Below are 14,427 nucleotides of genomic sequence, written 5' to 3' on the forward strand. Positions count from 1 at the left end.
CATTCTTGGATGCAGTGAGGGACCAGTTTGGCCACCAGCATGCAGGAAGGAATACGCCTTATAATGTGCTTTAGTGAGAGGGAAATAATATCAGAAAACACACACAAAAAAATGTTATCTCTCATTTACAGGTGCTCGTCATAAAATTATAATATCATGAAAAAGTGTATTTACTTCTGTTATTCAACTTAAACTGTGAAACTAACATATGATAGACTCATGACATGCAAAGAGAGATATGTATAGCCTTTATTTGTTATCATTTTGACTATTATGGCTCAGTTTGTAAAACCCCCAAATTAAATCTCAGAAAATTTGAATATTTTAAAAATGGACTGTACGCCATAATCATCAAAATTATAACAAACAAAGGCTTGACGTATGTCACTTTGCATGTAATGAGTCTATATTGTATATTAGTCTATATCCTATATCTTTTTCATGATATTCTAATTATATGACGAGTCCCTTTTTATGTCTGCCACATCATCTGCCACAGAAAATGTAGATTTAAAAAAGGGAACAACAAACATTACTATCTACAAACCTGATAAGAAAAATATATATTGGTTGGTCAATTTCATGGCAAGGATAATTAAACAAGTTATCATATGAAAGGCAGAGTTGTTGCGTCAATTTGGTGCTGTGAAACCCACGTTCAGTCTCTGAGTAAATGTCGCCCCCTTGTGGCTTTTCATTATAGTTCAAAACATGCATTAACAGCCTGAAGTGAAAGATCACGAAAAAATCATTATAAGAAAAAACTGTGTTGTCCAATTGCCAACACATGTAAATAAAATAGGAATTCTAGGCTTAAAACAACACTGTTATCATTAGAATCATGTAGGCCTATTGAAATGACATAAATAGATATTAGAGCATGCTTTGAGGCAAATGCATTGAATCACGTGCTTTCTTCCAAGATGTACCTTAGGTCCTGAGGGCCGCCGGGGCACCATGTTGATCCTGCAGCGCGCGCTGGGAGGAGGTGGGGTCACTGACAGCTCAGTGGGACACGCCCGTCGGGACAGCACGCACAGAGGCTGATGTCATTACAGTCCCGTGCAACCGATTCACTCAAGTGCAGACAAGTGTCTTCCTCTCAGTTATTGGACTGAATAACTTTTCCTCAATGGGACGAGGCTTGTTGTCGTGTTTAGCCCGCGCCAGAGCGACACCAGACTGAGACCAAGTTGCACCGCCGCTTCTTTCCCATGCTTCAGAAATAAGGACAAGAGACAGAGGTACCACGCTTTCTTTTCGATTGCTTTTCGGCTACAATGCAGTCGGTGCATCAGTTAAACACTGGCTGTGTCCAAAATGCAAGCTAGTTAGCCATAGCTTTTAAGATATTACCCTAAACTTTGGCAGAAAGTGAGCGAGAGATGCAGTATTTCATGTTGCTCATTTATGAAGCAAAGTTTCCCACCTGGGCTTTACTTAGTGCATGATCCTCTGCCGCGCAATCACACGCACTGTGCACGTGCTGGGGCGGTCCAAGTGATCAAATACTGTAGAAACTTAGTTAGATGCCCTTAAATGACCTCTAGTGGTCACTTACCATACCCACAACCATGACTACACACACAACTAGTGGTGATGTGTGATCTTTTATTTTTTATTTATTCAAGGCCAGTTAAGTCTACAGTATTTGTTTATGTTAGGGCTAATATTAGCAGTAGTAATTCTAGAGTTGGAAAATTCACAATATAAGTATGAGTTTAACTGAATGCATGCAAAAGTGTTTTTTTTAAGAGTGCTTAGTCAGTTTTATGTTCCACTTTGCTGGACACTCGCTGACACACTGGTTAGATGCTTGGTTCAGCTTTTAAACTGCTTTTGTAGCCAGAGTTGAGCTGGGACAGAATGATGTATGTGGTTGCCATGGCTTTGGGTTGAAGTGTGTTGTCTAAATGCAGTCTGAACAGACCAGAGCGGGATTTGAATCCCTTGTCGCGCCGCTTTACTTGTTCTATCACTCTTTTTGATATTATAACTGTGTGTATTGCTTTATTTTGATGCAGAGTAAGATGGAGGTTCAGTCGGAAGCTGCTGCTCTGGGATCCTCTCACTCAGGGGCCGATCAGAACGAGCCGGAGACCGATGCTTCATCAGACAACAACAGCAGCAGGTCTCCCCCGGACGATCGAGAGCCTCACACAGCTGTGCACCGAGACAACAGAAAAGTAAGACGAGTATTTCCTCAGTCTTCCGTGGGTGTGGCTGTGACTGCGCTGAGTGATGAGCTCAGGACTGTCTGTGCTTTTATTCTGGGTGTAATTCACTTGTTTACACTGACGGACTGCAGCTGAGGATAATCTTTGGACTGTTTGACATACTTTATGGCGCTAAAACAACTTCCAGTGACTGCATATGGTATTTTAATTGTAATTGTATGGCTGGGTTGTTGTTTTTCTTTCTACACTGCATTTATGCACCAGTGTTGTCACCTTTGTACTTTACAGAGAGACAGTAAAATCCTCTCTGGCTCTTGTCCATCTCAAAAATGCCAATCATTCTCCTCTGACAAAGCCGCCCACGGTCTATTAATCTTGAAGCACTGGAAGAGACTACAAACAAGAAAAAACAAATGAGAACAGCACTGAATACAATACCTGCCATGGGTTGCTGTGTCGGATTTTGTCAAGAGATAATCCACAACACGTTTTTTAGACGTTTGCTTAAGAACACTTAGGTAAAAAAATCCCAACTCTGAATTATGAATAATATTAGTGTGAATAGTAGAAGTGATAGCTGTTTTTCTGCGCTGTATTTATTTTTGGCAAAGACATTCATGACGTGGCTGAGAGTCTTAATCTGTTTGGTTGTGTCATGGTGTATTTGGACTCTCCGCCTCTGATCCACTTTGTTTTACAATCACATCTTGTTCAAAAGGCTGAACTTCGATATTTTGCAAAACAGATGGGAAGGCCTGAGGCTAAAAAGAGGACACAAATATTGACAAATCGTGTTCTATGAAGAAAGCACAGACATGAAAAAACAGAAAAAAAAGACAGTTGTAGAAAGGTGTACGCATTAAAAATGTTAAAGTATTTTCATCCCCCTACATGTTCCAGCCATGTCCTAATGTGTAGAATGAGCTCAGAGCTATGCACCACAACCGAATTGCCGTTACGCACGAGCGTAGTATATAAGGTGCAGTTACATGTATGACCTGAGGTGGCAGTAGTGAGCATAAAAATTACCAACCTGCATAGTCGCTTTAAACAGTAAGAAAATAGTCCTATGCTATTCACTTCTTTATATTGGGAAAGTTAGAATTGCAATTGTTTTAAAATGAAAATGATATGGAGGTGACCGTGCCTTGTCCCCCCCCTGTCTTGCATTAAAGTCCCACAAGGCTTTGCTTCTGAAGGTGCTCCGCTCTGCTCTTTGACCCGACCGCGACCTTCTCCACTTCACAGCCTTAACCTCGGACCGTAATTGACACGCGGTACACAACGCCAAGGGCCCTGGGGATTATCACCTCTGCTTCCTCATCATGATAGCATTAGCTTAGTCTCATTACGCTGCAATTAGCTTTGTTGGGCTCTCGCAAGAAAAGCATCGGACACTTGATCATGAGCCACTGTGCTCTTTTCACTAATTGGGGTCAGCGCGGCCCACTGACCTTTCACTTGTTACTTGCAGAAGTCGCCACAGAGCGTCTGGAAGTGCTGATCGTGCAGTTTTTTTAATTGTACTTTACTGTAGCATAGACAGATGTTGTTTCATAATCAGTTATTCCACTTTCTTGGATGTATGGGATCTAACGATTTATGTCCATAACACATTTTCCTTCCATTGAACTTCTTTTGCATGTCATTTATTTGAGGTGAAACAACCAAGAAACCTCTTATAAAAGGGCAGCAAATATCTTTTAACCATTTTTTCCCCCACAATTTTTTTCTTTTCCCCCACAATTTCCCCCCCAATTCTCCAAGTTTTTTTTACAATTTTTGAAAAAGTTCCCAAATTTACCCCAATTTTTCCACTAGTTTTTCCCAATTTTCAGATCGTGTTTCAATATCTTTCTTTTTCTTTTACATTTTGATGACCAACGACATCAAAAGTTGAATATAAAGATTTTATATTTCCTTTCATTACCTGCTTTTGGTACTTTTATGTTTTCTATACCAGACTGGTATTGTTTCACCCATTCAGTGAACAGTGAATACCGACAGTACACGATGAGTTGTTATTAAGATACCACACAAACCTTGACGCTTTCTATCCAGGTTTGTGTAAACCCGGTGTAACTTTGTGACTTTGCGATGACTTGCTGTCCAGCTGCTCGTGCTGCCTCTGCCTAATGACTCCGCACTCATCATAAAGTTTGGAGTTATAAAACAGATGGCTTCTCACCTTGCTCTGCAGTTTGGCTTCAGCGACAGGATGACAGGCTGTTTTTTACTTTTACGACTAGTTTTCTGACTCAACTGCCTGAATTATTAGCAGTAAATGACAGTTATGAAAATATAGCCAAGGATGCCGTATAAATCAAAGCTCTCCCTAATCATACATTCATCACCTTGTAGCGATCCGATGTGACTGAGGTATTACTTTTCTCGTTAGTGATGTGGCTGAAGAAACGGGCATAACCCACAGCAAAACAAACAACACAGCTCTTTAAAAGCTGAACTGCACAAAAGCTGACCAGAGTCTAGCCCACCTTACAGAAATGGTGAAAGAATAAATAGTAATAGGCACTGAAGAAGAACTGTTCAACACAGAGTTATTGTTTAATTATAGCATTTGCGTAATTGATGAAAATAGATCTGAGATAATGTTATCAATGCCGTTGCCATTTTGATTTTCTTCATTTTCCAGAGCGATTTTTCTGTCCTTTTTGTTGAAAACATCTGGAGTTTTCCTTCTGGACAGATCTCTGTAAACAATCTAGCTTGATCTTTTTCTTAATCTCTTGATTGTAATGTAATCCGGGGTGTTTTTGTGGAGGACTAAACTTAATTTTCGTCTTGATTGTACGGTATGCTGACAAAGAATACGGTGTGCTGATGCTTTAGATTAGCTGACAATTGTTGCCAGAGGTCCCATGTGTTTTTGTCATTGTTTAGTAACTACAGCTGTTTCAGTCGCACAGACTCAGTGATGTGGAATACTTTTCTTCTTCTTTCTTTAATACTTTGTCTCTATTTACTCAGACTACAGATCTAGTTTTCAACACTGTTTGCTATGGCGCCAGTCGTATTTTTGTGAAGGGCTGCCACTGTGAACCAATCACATTTTCCGAGCACATTTTCTCCAGTTCAGCTTTACCCAAATCTCAGCTTCTCCACTGGAGATTTTAGGCCAGATTAATGCCTAATTTGAAAGCTAAGACCTATAAAACTGATCTGATAAAAGTAAAAAACTGATAAAACTGATAAAAGTGATCTTTTTGTTACGTTGTCGCAGCGGTTTGGTCACATTTTGTATGCATTTTTGTCATGTTTTCGTCTCTCTTTTTGTCTGTTTTTTATCACGTTTTTGTCGCTTTTTCAATGTTTTTGTTGCTTCTTTGACACTTTTTTGTTGCTGTTTTGTTGCTTGTTAGTGGCTTTTTTGGATCACTTTTTATTTGTCTTCCTGTCGCCCTTTTGTTGCTTCGTTTTTTTGTCTTTTTCTTGTTATAGTTTCATCCTTGTTTACGTTGCTGTTTTGACGCTTTGTTCAAAAAGCTTTTAGATTTGGGAAACTGGAGAACATGTGCTTGGTTCAGGTGGGAGTTAAGAGGTTAAATGTTGGATGCTTTGACTGGAATCGTTAAATATCTTCTTCAAGGCCCCCGAAACCTTTCACATGCGCTCGGCTCAAACCGGCGACCTTCTGATTACCAATCAAATCTGTAAACCATTGCCATTACATCCTTCTTTTGCACTTCTTATGTGTTAATTGATTATCAAAAAAACAAACTTCAATATCAGCAAAGTAGATGGATTGTTTGATGGAACTACATTAATGTCACACTATACAGGTTACTACAATACCACAAGCCTTTTAAAATACTCTAAATATTTGCATTTTCAAATATTATGGGGGTGGCAGTAGGACAGTTGGTTCTGGACCAATGTGAAATGACTGCTATTGCATTCAAAGTCAGATATGTTCAAACTATTGGCCTGTGAACTGAATCACAAGATGGACAAATGGATATAATAGAAGGAACAAAGTAAGTACAAAGTCGTGACATTTGTACTAACTTAAACACTTTGTCCCTATTCTGGAAGACATATAAGGTAATTTTAAAGCTTGTAATGTAACAGATGCGGTCATTGCAAGTGCATTAGCTGCGTTCAGTCCAGGAGCTCATGTGTTAGGAGCAGATATCATTAGAGGGAGGGCAAAGGAGACGTACAGGTCGACTTTGAATGCCTTACTGTAGTAACGATCAATGCGCACTGGAATAATGCTGCTGAGGTCGACACATAGTCTGATTAATCTAATCACAAATGCACTGCTCTTTGGGGAATGTTTTAACCGTTGCTATATTTGTGTATGAGTTCTATTTTTACTCTTGTTTCGCTTTCATGTGTCAAAATGGGATGATCAAACTTGTCTTGCGTTCACGTCTCATCTGGCTAGCTGCTGTTAGAGAGTCTACCAAGACAAAAAGACAAGGTTATTGTCTTAAGAGGGTAACGCGATTTGTTATTATGACCTTATTTCAGTTCTACTATAAAGGTGTATTATTCATGAACCTACAAAACTCCAGCGGGTTTCTACTAGTGCAAAGGGGAGTGAAGAGTTGTTTAAATCAAGCCTTTAGTTGCCAGATTTTAATTAAACAAGCAAAGGAGGAGATAATTATGTATTTTCTCTGTGCATGTCACTAATGTGAACTCACGGTGTTACATGGTGATTAAGTTAACTGTGAGGGGCTTCATTGTTCCATAAAGAAATTTCACTTTTGGGAGACTAATGAATCAAACTAACCAGCTATCAAGTAACGATTTAAAGTGGAGGGAATTTGAGCACTGAAATGATCAGTCAGTGGAGCGGCCCACCTCATGCCCTCAGACTTTAGAGCTCTTGGACTGAATATGCAGAAATACCCAAACATGAATGAAACGGGACACAGCTGCTACTAGGTTTTGATGAGGGAGAAAGCATTATAACTACAATTAGGGCTGTCACAAAAATGACTATATGGACTTATAGTTCAATAAGTAACAGATACACGATACATTTTTGGGCTCGATATTTATCGTCTGTACATTTCTTAGCATCCCCCCTATTCTCTCTTTGTAAAACTTTGATTTCTAGTTGAAGCAAATTGAGTTACATTATATTTCATGTTTATTGCAGCTTGTGTGTTTTTTTAGGATATCATTACGCACTTTTAGAACAAAGGTTTACTGTATTTTTATGCCTGAGAGTTGACAGTATAGTATCGTTAGAGTCAATAATATCGTTTATCGCGATACTTTCCTGCCTCAATATATCAAACTTCAAATTTGTTTTCGTGACAAGCCTAGCTACAACTTCACAGAAGTCAATCAACCTATTGTAAAGGCCCTTTAAAGAATATTTTGTGGCCTCCTCAGCCCTGTCTCTCCTCTCCTCCCCGTCCAGTCCCGGCTGATTTGGTCCCAGAATAGGCGGTGTCCCATGGAGAGACAGGGAGGATCAGTGCAGGCTGAGTGCCGGTGACACACTGCTCTGATGGGATCACGACTGCTCCTAATCCCCCTCAACACGCTCGTCCTGGGGCTCCACTTTCACTGGTCACTGCAGCCTAGAGTCCAAGTTGTCCTCACTGTCATCTTGACTCACAGATTTAGCTGACGTTCATTTATAACACATTGTTTGCAGATCTGTTAGGACTTTCATTATTTACGGTAATGGTCGGTAATGGGGCAAAGAGAATTTTGAAAATCTGGGTCTGAAACTAAATGTCTTGCTTGATTCAGTAGTAGAGGTCGACCGATATGGGTTTTTCTAAGGCCGATGCTGATTTTTATTGGCCGATGCTGATATACTTGGCTGATATGTTTGACTGATATTTTTATTTCTATAATCCTGTAAAAATATAGATACATGGCCACAAATCATAGTCTCTGTCCCAGCTTTGATTAGTTGCTGTTAGCATTAGCATACTGTAGCTGTGGCATTTTGCGCGGTGATCAAAAATACAATCATGGATTCTGTGAATGTCCATATTCACAGAGGTTTAGTTGGTGAAACTTGTTAATAGTGTAAAAGTGTGTTGTTAAATAATTTTGATTGCGATGCTTCTCTGTTCCCCTGAGGCCTAGGAAGTTGTGGGGGGACTTGCTTTAAAGCCCTGACTTTGCTCTTTCCGTTGCACGAAATGGAAAGTCTCTTATCACGTTGGGTTACTTGTCCTTTTTCTTGCCACTTGCCTTCTTTTAGGTTTAAGGAAATTGTACATATTGTGTTGAAAGGCATCTCAAGTATTGTCCTCTGTCATTAGAAATCTCTCATTGTATTCCAATATGTAACGAATAGCGCCCCCTGTGGATATGTCGGCGGAAGCACAGTTTCCTGTTCGGGACTCGAGGCTCAACACTGTTTGTGATGAGTTGGCAGCAAACAAAGGTCAAGGCGCAGACTGGCGCAGAATGTGCTGCATCTGCAACTTTGCAAGCTCTGTTATCTGCAGCAAAAATCTTGATATAGCAAATGGAGAATTCATTATTGTTATCTCAGTACACAATTTTATACATTGATAAGTATAGTTAGTAGTAAGGACATGCAACTTTGAGATGTTTTTGTGGGGCCCAATTATAACCTTTTATGGCTGGGTGATATTGCACATAGAATTTTTTGAGAGTATCCAATTCAGTTTTATATTTTCATTCAAAAAGAAAATATAGCTAATACAATTTTGGTTGATAATCATAGAAAAGATAGACCTTTTAAATAAAAATCAGCTCAAACAAAAATGTAATGCTTTCCGCTCCAGTCTGATTTAACACACGCAAGTCTCCATTGTGCTCCATCAAACTCTAGACCAGGTGCTTTTATTGCTGCCTCTGGAGGCTGTAGACCTGACGATCAAAAATCCCCATGACGAATATAGAGATTGGCCAAAATTGAGATTAGGGCTGAGTACCGGTGAGCGATACTTACAAGGTGGAAGAATAAGTGTAATTCTGTATAGTACGACAGTGTTATTTAATAGTAAAGACTTTTTACGTCTTCTCTGGGGTGGATGACACAATGCAGTTTATTCTTTTGCTTCCATTGCCTCTATAATTCAATTAAATCCACATTTCCCGAGGACAGAGCTGTTGTGTCTTTGCGGTGGGGTAATGTTTTCCTTCAGAGATGTTCTCAGACATATTTCACAGATCTCTTCAGTAACAGAGCACTCACTCGGGACGATGACCTCAGTCTCTTCTCTCCAACAGATGCTGAGCTTTCTGACACAAACCCGCGGCTATTTCCAACTGTTTTCACTCACAAATGTGGCCTGATTATTGCTCGTCAAAAACATCAATATTATTTTCCAGTGCTTTGATCAAACTTGGCTCGCAGTCTTTATCACATGTTGTGGAAGATTTTATTTTTCTCCCTTTTGTGCCAGAATGTCTTGTAAACCAAATGAACAATCAAAAGAGAAATCCTAGAAACTCTTTACAGCTAAAATTAATCAAATGGCTCCCATCTGGACTGAAGGGATGTGGAAGATTTCCAACTTTTGCTGGGAGTCAGTTGCATGGTTTACGGTGCAGATTTTCTATATTGTTTTCATTTCATTATCTCTGACATTGCTTTTCACCTTTGTTGGTCTGTTTGTGGTTACCTGTTAACAAGTGGCATTGCATGTTGAACTAAAATCTATAGTGTCAAAACAAATAACTTAACGTTGACACTCAATTGGATTCTGTTCCCATGCTGTTGCAGAGCTGTGACATTGTGACATCCAGTTGGTTTTATTGTGAAATACGTTAATGGTCATTGGTCAAAGAGCATTTACTACTATGTAAATCTGGTATTTGCAGAGATGTGTTGATGGATGTTTGCTGGGTCTTTTTGTAGTCTCATTAAAATTCTGTTAGGTAACACACGTTAAACTTCGTAAGGTATAGGGCCCGACCAATATATATCGGTCACATCAGCCAATCATGACATCCCCCCAAAAAATCGACATTGGCCTCAGAAAAATCCACATCGGTCGACCTCTATTAGATATATTTTTATGATTTAAACCTTTAATATATTACTAAATGTTTAAATGCCAACCCCCTATATCGGTATCGAACCCCAAAAATCAATATCAGTCAGGCCGTAGTAAGGTATTAATAAGCATTAGTAATGAATAGGCCACGAATAATTATGCTTATAGAGATATTATTAAGCTGCTCATTATACTATTATCAATGCTAATAAGCCATGAATAATATGCTTACTGTATTCATGGCCTACCCTAGTCCAAATCCTAACCCGATGATTAATTAACTTAACGAACAGCCCTTAATATAAAGCAATACCTTTTTGATTTGCAGATGCTTTGAATAAGATGGTATAGAGTTTAGCTGTGTAAGATGTACTTCATCACATAAGGCCCATAGCTTTTGGAATAGGCAATATATTACACAACCCAGGGTATTCAACCAAAATGGAAGCGCATGCACACAGTTCTTATTTTCAAGATATCTGAGACTTTTTGTTTTATTGCAATTGGGATTTAGTGCAGTTTAAACCTTGATCAGCGTTCGAGTCAGTCATTAAAGCCACACCGCGTAGAATTTCACCCAATAAATCAAATTGAAATATAAGCATTTATTTTATGACAGATGTGTTCCTCATTGAAAAACACCTCATAAATATACAAACAAACATGTGCTTTTGCAGTGAGCAGCTCACCTCTCTGTAACTTTACCAGGAGTGGGTACGTCTCCAGCTCGTCTCCATGGAGATGTGACTAAAGCCAGCAGAATTTGAGATTTGAATAGCTTAGGTTCTCATCCAAATTCATTCTTTGATTGACAGTGTAGTCCAAAATGTTACACAGTGTCCCTTTAACACAGCCGCTGCTGAAAAAGATACTACGAGAAGGAAAACTACTTGGATTATGCAGTTTCTCTGATCAAATCCATGGATTGTGACGTCCGCCCCATGCAGCAGCAGGTCCAGGACCGCGGCCTGTGATGCTGCGTAAATGAAACAGTAATATAGCGTCGTATTATTGGCCATAATCACCAACAGTTGTGTGTGTTGGGCCTAATTAAGTGACACATTACACTTAAAAGAGCATTACTGCTACATGCTCTTTTGTACAGGCTTTAATGAGAGACCGGCGCAGACTGAGCACTAATTAACCCATTACTTTAATGTTAATGTTCTGCTTTGATGAGACTGTTGTATCGCACTGAATACGACTCTGAGAATATAATTCCTTTAGTTATTATTTTTCATTTGTCATCAATGTGAATCACTGATAACATGGTTAATGTATGTGGTTAATATGCAAAATGCAAATAGCAAGAGAATTAGTACTTTGTTTGAGTACCGTTTCTTCTAGTGCGCCACAGTTTTGGCATTTGTTGGTGCAGTGTCTTCCAATTCCAGCAGGAGCAGTAATGTGCAACACTATTTGACCTTCCCAGTACCGCCAGGCCATGAAATGAAAAAAATAAATAAAGAAGCTGTTTGATCTGCAGCTGTTTTTCCAATAACCAGTGTGACAACGCATTTACAAGTTGATTTCCAAAACTTTCCCTGTCCCTGTGCAGAAAGCAGAGAGTGAAAGTTTTGGCTACGATGGAGGACGGAGGACACTGTGTCACTGGCGCGCTGTGAGGCTTAGCCGAGCTCTGGGTGTTTGCCAGCAGCAGATCCTCTTTCGGCTCCTCTCAATGGCCTTATTTTTAGCTCTGGGCCCGGGTTTATTGGCCGGATAGATAACCCTTTGTTGCATGTGTCTGGCAGGGCTCGTATTAGATTGGCATCACACACTTTTAGCTTGTGAGCTGTGGCCGCGGGATTATATTCAACTGAAGATGATAGCTCCTCGTGCTTCAGGGTGATAGCCTTCAGCGCATTTATCCTCGCTATGTTGTAAACAAAAGTCAGTTTAACAGGGAAACGCTTTTTAATATACAGGTTGGTACTTGGGCTTTATTTTTGGGTGATAAATTAACTCTTTTGACATTAACTATTTTGCAGGCTGACATTTCTGGGCCAGACAATTTATATAAAATGGACTGGACACTATCCCCATTTCATCCAGTGAAAAACGTTGATATTTGCCGTTCCATTAGCAATTCTTTCAACAAATTGAGCATATTGCAATCTAGCTATAATGGGGCTCACAGACTTAATGAAACAAATTGTGCAGTTTCAAATCCAATCAAGTTTTTTCATTACAAAACTGTTGCAGGCAAATTTGGACATACTGAATTGTATAGGGTGGCTTGTGTATATTAGTAATACCTAAAAGCTTTGAGCTTAAACCCAACACTTCTCGAGAGAGCGAGAGATCGTGAAGTGAAAGTCAGATTTGGACAGACGCTCCGCAGCAGCTCTCCGGAGAAGAGCCACGGAGCAGAGTGGGCCTCATTAAGAAACTCACTGATGACGTGTGATCCAAGCGCTGGGGCCACTGTCCTTCTCAGTCCGCCGCCGCCGCCGCTGCTGCTGCCATGGAGATGCACGAGCCAAGTTACCCAACTCACAGCGATGGAGGAGAGGCTTAAGAGGGCCCTGAGGCGGCTTGGCTATTGTCATCATAGCATTACGGCTATAGCTTTTGAATTGAGAAGAGATTTGGAGATATTCCTGCTTGCTTTGAAAGGGTTTGGATGTGAGAATGGAGGAAATAATACAGCGTTTTCAAAAGAGGTTGTGGTCACTGTGTGCACATAAGACTGCAATGGTTCAGACATCTCCTAAAACGCATTCTCAAATGGTCATAGCCTTTTATATAGGCTGTAGATTTGGCAATAGAGGGTATGCACAAACTTTATTTTATTTCAAAAGACAATGAAAGAGTGTCAAAACAAATGCACATGCTGTGATATCTCTTTAAAGTTCAAAGGATCAAGGCTCGAGCTCTGTAGAGCTGACCGTGATCTTTGATAACAGAAGTTTCAATGTCTGCACTATCTTGAAATGATTTAAAATGGCAAGATTATTTAAAAATCCAAAAGCCAAGGAGCAATGTGAGTGCAGTGTAGAGTCATGAGCAGAGGACACAGGACAGATACCTTCTCGCAGCAGGACTGTCTGGACTGAGGCCAGAGACTGAGGAGCAGGTGAGGGAACAGTGTTTTTGCACAAAACTGCTTTTTACATGTTTCGCTTTAGGGTGACTAAAGACTTAAAGAAACTGACTGTCCTACTTAAGGTACTGTATGTAGGTTGAGATGGCAATGATCTGCATATCTGTGAGCCTGTGAATAATGAAGAGAAATATGTGAATGCTTTGTCCTTCAAACACTTTGAAGAAAATGACTTAATTGAGGTTAAGATTAGGGCTGGACAATATGACCAAAAAAAAACTTATATTTTTTTTCCCCTCACATTGATCAATCTTGGTTTTCAATTTGATTATATTTTTTCATAATAAATACAAATACATGTTACCAATTCATGACCATGTACCAATTCTTTTATACAAACTCAAGCTCAAACAAAAAGAAATGCCTGCAGTATCATTTCACACAAAAAATTCTTCCATTGTCTCATCCAAACTGCTTCTGCCAAAGAAATGGCCGTAAACCTGACGTTTAAAGTCCCATGTTGATGATCGAGATTGACCAGAGATTGCAATTTCGCTTAAATTTTGATTTATTGTCCAGCCCTAGTTAAAAGCAAAGTTAGGATCAATTCAAACACTTAACACTTACTCAATGCTGAAGTGCAGCAGGTTTAAACGCATCGATTATGCATGATTTGTCCTCTGTAAACTAGAATTAAACCAAGACTAAATTGAGAAGACTTCACTTCAGTCTTAATGATAACAATGCCACATTTAAACCAAGCCAAAGCAAGTTCTTTTTAATGTATCAGCACAAATATTCATTAGTTTCTTTATCTCGTGGATAGCAGCGATCAGGCTGGTATTACCTGTAAAGATGGGTCTCCTTGTCAGCTGTCCATCCTGCTGCAGGCGACCTGTGAGTGACCCGGGGGTGAGGGGGATGAAGGGGCTGAAGGGCTGAAGAGCTGACAGTCAAGAGGATCTGCTGTTGTCTGTCATCAGTGTTATTCTCCTGACCTCACCGCACCAGAGCATACAAGACTCCATTAATCATGACTGGTTTTGAGTCAGATCTAGTTTAGGATGTGGACTCAAACAAGAGTAAACCTAACCAGGACTAAATAATTAAGAAAACAAAGGCTAAAGTCATTGTGGCCAGTGACACCGGTGTGATTGTGTTTTAGGACAAAGTGTTGTCTTCTTCATCATCATCATCTGAAACGGCGATGTGCTTTTAACAGACCCAGACTCTC

General features: G+C 39.8%; 1 long non-coding RNA gene across 1 annotated transcript in view; it reads left to right on the forward strand.

Moving 5' to 3' along the window:
* Positions 1-1,074: 1,074 nt before the first annotated feature.
* Positions 1,075-14,427, forward strand: part of LOC306974000 — a 51,274-nt gene continuing 37,921 nt past the window's right edge. The window contains exons 1-2 of the long non-coding RNA XR_013793595.1: positions 1,075-1,244; positions 2,025-2,186. This is a non-coding gene — a long non-coding RNA (uncharacterized lncRNA). The remainder of the gene's footprint in view (positions 1,245-2,024; positions 2,187-14,427) is intronic.

This window comes from Gobius niger (genome assembly GCF_951799975.1).
Source record: "Gobius niger genome assembly, chromosome: 14".
In the NCBI taxonomy this organism is placed as follows: domain Eukaryota; kingdom Metazoa; phylum Chordata; class Actinopteri; order Gobiiformes; family Gobiidae; genus Gobius; species Gobius niger.